Genomic DNA, 4,771 nt, shown 5'->3' with positions numbered 1-4,771 from the left:
ATTGATTCAATTACCTTAATGATGTTTCGAATAGAGAAGTTAGGGTTTATTGCTTAATTCATATTTATAATTGTTCTATGGGAATAACATTACACAACATATTAAGACTAGAACTAATCGAATAGAGATTCTAGGATTAATTTGTGGTCCATCTAATTCATAATCGGATAGGGCGAATTAGTCGTAAGGGATTGATGAATCTATGCTTCTTAATTTCAGAGTAACTAAATAGGGATCTGTATTAAATTGAATATTATGCCTGAATAAGGATAATTGGCCTTAGAAGAATCCTACCAATTCATAGCACAAACAGGTATTAAGAGTGGTCGTCAAGCATAATTAGGGGGAAATTTGTACCCTAACTTCATTAATATTGCAAAGTTCATCACATTATTTATTTGTTTAATTTAGTTATTTTTAATCCGTTACTTTTACACTCTAAGATTTCGTTTTCTCAAACAAAGTGTAAGTAGTTTTAGGTAATTACAAATATTCGCTTTGATCTCTGTGGGACGATACTCAAACTCATCACTTAATTACTTAAACACGACTAGTGCACTTGCTAAGGTTGATTTAGTCGCATCAAGTTTTTGGCGCCGCTGCCAGGGATCATTAGATTGTTTGTGATTATTTTAAGATTACTTGTTACTTTGAGATTTTTTTTTTATTTTGTTTGTTTATTTTTTGGAAACCAATAGGTGTTTCTGCTAGTGTATGACCAGAGCTTCTGGAAAGATTTTACTAGCATTTGATCCTGAGATAGATCGTACTTTTTACGCAAGAAATAGAACAATAAAAAAGGACATCATGGGTAATCACGATAACCCAAATAATGGAACACCACCAGCAACTCGTACACTAAACGAGTACTCTCCCCCATCTCCAAATGGAGCAATATCGAGCATTCGACGACCAATGATCAATGCCAACACCTTTGAGGTAAAGCCAGCAATCATCCAGATGATTCAGCAGTCAGTACAGTTTGGTGGTTTCGTACATGAAGATCCTAACTTACATATTGCAAATTTCCTGTAGATTTGTGATACTTTTAAGCATAATGGAGTTTTTGACGAAGCTATAAGACTAAGATTGTTCCCATTTTCATTAAGAGACAAAGCTAAGAGTTGGTTGACCTCACAACCTGGGAGCAAATGACACAAAAATTCCTGAGTAGGTATTTTCCTCTTGCAAAGACTGCACAATTGCGTAATGATATTACTATGTTTGTGCAGGTGAATATAGAGTCACTATACAAAGCATGGGAAAGGTTCAAGGACATGCTCCGGAGATGTCCCCACCATGAATTACCGATTTGGCTACAAGTCCAGATGTTCTATAATGGTCTTAATAGTGAAGTTCGAAATATGAGTAATGATGCTGCGGGTGGTACTTTAGGTAAGAAGACACCAGAACAAGCTTATGAATTGCTAGAGAAAATGGTTCCAAACTCTTATCACTGGCCGATAAAGAGGTTGCCTGTGAGAAGAACGTCAGGTGTTCATAACATAGATGCTATCACGGCTTTGGCAGCACAAATACAGGCGCTAAATAAGAAGATTGATGGACTTCAAATGCAAAAACCTGCAATAGTTGCTTCTATGTGTGATTTTTGTGGCGAAGATCACCCTAGCCATGAGTGTCAATTAGGTAACATGTTTGCTATTAATTCTATGCCTGATCAAGCTAACTATGTTTCAAAATTTTTACAGGCCTAATAATAATCCATACAGTGAAACATATAATCTGGGGTGGAGGAATCACCCAAATTTCTCTTGGAGTAACAACAATCAAGTGAAATCTCCACCGCCACATTTTAAATCTCAAGAGAAGAAATCAAATTTAGAGGAGATGATGGCAAAGTTCTTGAGTACTATAGAGATAAGAATTCAGAATGAAGAGGCTTCCATCAAGAATTTAGAAGCTCAAATTGGCCAGTTGGCCAATATCATTTTGGGTAGACAGTAAGGGTATTTACCAAGAGACACAGAAAAGAACCTAAAGGAGCAATGTAAGACCATAAACTTGAGGGATGGAAAGGTGATTGGTGAAGAAGAATCACAAAAGAAGGTGGAAAGTGAAGCAGAGTTACAGGTCTCTATTGAGGAAAAGAAAGCGAATTCAGAAAAATAGAAAGAGACTAAGGCAAAGGAAGTTGCAAGAGGTAAAGGAAAAGGTATGTCAATTTATGATTCTATTGTTGTTGAAAAAGATGTATCTAAATTTCTTTATCCTGATAGAATTAGAAAGGATAAACTAGATCAATAATTTTCAAAGTTTTTAGAGGTCTTTAAGAAATTGCAAATAAATATTCCATTTGCTAAAGCTTTAGCACAGATGCCTAGTTCTGCAAAATTCTTAAAATAAATCCTTTCTAACAAGCAGAAGATCGAAGAGCATGGAACAGTTATGCTCATTGAAGAATGCAGTGCCATACTGCAAAATAAATTACCTTCTAAACTGAGATATCCAGGGAGTTTTACTATACCTTGTGCATTAGGAGATTCTTTCTTTGACAAAGCATTGTGTGATTTAGGTGCTAGTATTAATTTAATACCTTTATCAATTTTCAGGAAGCTAGGACTTGGAGAAGTGAAAGAGACGAACTTGTCACTCTAGCTTGCTGATAGATCAATCAAACAACCAGAAGGAATTGTTGAAGACATTTTATTAAAGGTCGACAAATTTATCTTTCTAATAGACTTCGTAGTTCTTGATATGGAGGAGGATCGGGAGGTGCCTCTAATTTTAAGATGTCCATTTTTGGTGACAGCTCGTGCTTTGATAGACGTGCAACAACGAATATTAATTCTATGACTAAATGACAAAGAAATAGTGTTTAATGTCCATAAAGCGATGAAAAATCCTACTGCATTTTATATTGAATCTTGTTTTCACTATGACAGTTTTGGTGGGATTGTAGGTGATCACAGAGAAGAAGTTTTGCAGAAGGACTCTTTGGAGAGATGTCTAATGGAGTCAAGCACAATAGAAGATGAACACCCGTCCTTGAGAGAAGAAGCTGAAGCGTTAGAGAAAGAATCTATGACTGATAATAATATGGAGCTAAAGGAGGATTTGCATAAAACTCCTAATGAGGCTCCTAAACTTGAGCTTAAACCTCTTCCTTCAAATTTAAAATATGCTTTTCTAGATAAAGATGCTTACCATGTGATTATTTATGCATCTTTGATAGATTTGGAGGAGAAGTCACTGCTAGACATTTTGAGGAAGCACAAGAAGGCGATGGGATGGACAATTGCTGATATCAAGGGAATAAGCTCTTCCATCTGCATGCATAAGATCCTCATGGAAGAGAATTTCAAGCCAACAATACAACCGCAATGGAGATTAAATCCTGCCATGCAAGAAGTGGTACGAAAAGAAGTGGTAAAATTACTCGATGCAGGTATTATTCATCCTATCTCTGATAGTAATTGGGTTAGGCCTGTGCAAGTAGTGCCTAAGAAAGGGGGAATGACTGTAGTGAAGAATGAAAATAATGAGCTTATCCCCACTAGGATGGTAACTGGATGGCGTGTGTGTATAGACTATAGAAGATTAAATTCTGCCATTGGAAAAGACCATTTCCTATTGCCATTTATTGATTAGATGTTGGAGAGATTCGCTGGTAATAAATTTTATTGTTTTCTTGATGGCTATTCTGGTTATTATCAAATTCATATTGCTCTAGAGGACCAAGAGAAAACAACATTTACTTGTCCTTATGGCATGTTCGCTTATCGACGTATGCCATTTGGTTTATGTAATGCACCAGCTACTTTTCAATGTTGCATGATGGCAATTTTCTTTGACATGACTGAAAAATTTCTGGAAATTTTCATGGATGATTTTACATTGTATGGACTAAACTTTGAATCTTGTTTGCAAAACCTTGCATTAGTTTTACAGCGTTGTGAGGAATCAAATCTTGTGCTGAATTGGGAGAAGTGCCATTTTATGATACGAGAAGGTATCGTGCTTGGACACAAGATCTCTAAGCGAGGGATTGAGGTTGATAAAGCAAAAGTGGAAGTGATTGAAAAATTACCTCCCCCAATGACGGTTTGAGTAGTAAGAAGTTTCCTTGGTCATGCAGGATTTTATAGAAGATTTATTGAAGATTTCTCAAAAATTGCAAAACCTCTATCTAATCTTCTTGCCAAGGATGTAAAATTTAACTTTGATTCTGAATGTTTGTAGGCCTTTAATTTGCTGAAGGAGAAGCTAGTGACAACACCAATAGTAGTCGCACCGGATTGGAACAACCCCTTTGAAATTATGTGTGATGCGATTGACTATGCCATCGGCACTGCTTTCGGTCAAAGAAAAGACAAAATGTTTCAGGTCATATCCTATGCCAGTCATACCTTAAATGGTTCGCAACTTAACTACACAACAACTGAGAAAGAATTAGTAGCAGTGGTCTTCGCATTCGAGAAGTTTAGATCTTACCTCATAGGCATGAAATCCATAGTCTACATGATCACGCAGCTCTATGACATCTCTTTGCTAAGAAGGATGCCAAACCATGCCTTATCAGATGGGTCCTTCTACTTCAAGAGTTTGATTTGGAGATTAAAGATTGAAAGGGGATAGAAAATCAAGTTGCTGATCATTTATCCCGACTAGATAATTCAATCCTTGAAGAGGGAGATATTAATGCAGAATTTCCTGATGAGTGAATTCTATCTCTTAACTCTTCTTTTTCTAAATCTCCATGGTTTGCTAATTTGGCTAATTTTCTTGCAGGAGGCTGGATCCCAAAGCATTT

General features: G+C 36.3%; 1 non-coding gene across 1 annotated transcript; it reads right to left on the bottom strand.

Moving 5' to 3' along the window:
* Positions 1-1,200: 1,200 nt before the first annotated feature.
* LOC116108698 lies at positions 1,201-1,306 on the bottom strand. The gene has a single exon (XR_004124672.1). It is a non-coding gene; the product is annotated as a small nucleolar RNA R71 (small nucleolar RNA).
* Positions 1,307-4,771: the final 3,465 nt, after the last annotated feature.

The sequence above is a fragment of the Pistacia vera genome, unplaced genomic scaffold, assembly GCF_008641045.1.
Source record: "Pistacia vera cultivar Batoury unplaced genomic scaffold, PisVer_v2 Contig567, whole genome shotgun sequence".
NCBI lineage: Eukaryota > Viridiplantae > Streptophyta > Magnoliopsida > Sapindales > Anacardiaceae > Pistacia > Pistacia vera.
The sequence above is the reverse complement of the archived record's forward strand: the minus strand, read 5'-3'. Positions and strand labels throughout refer to the sequence as shown.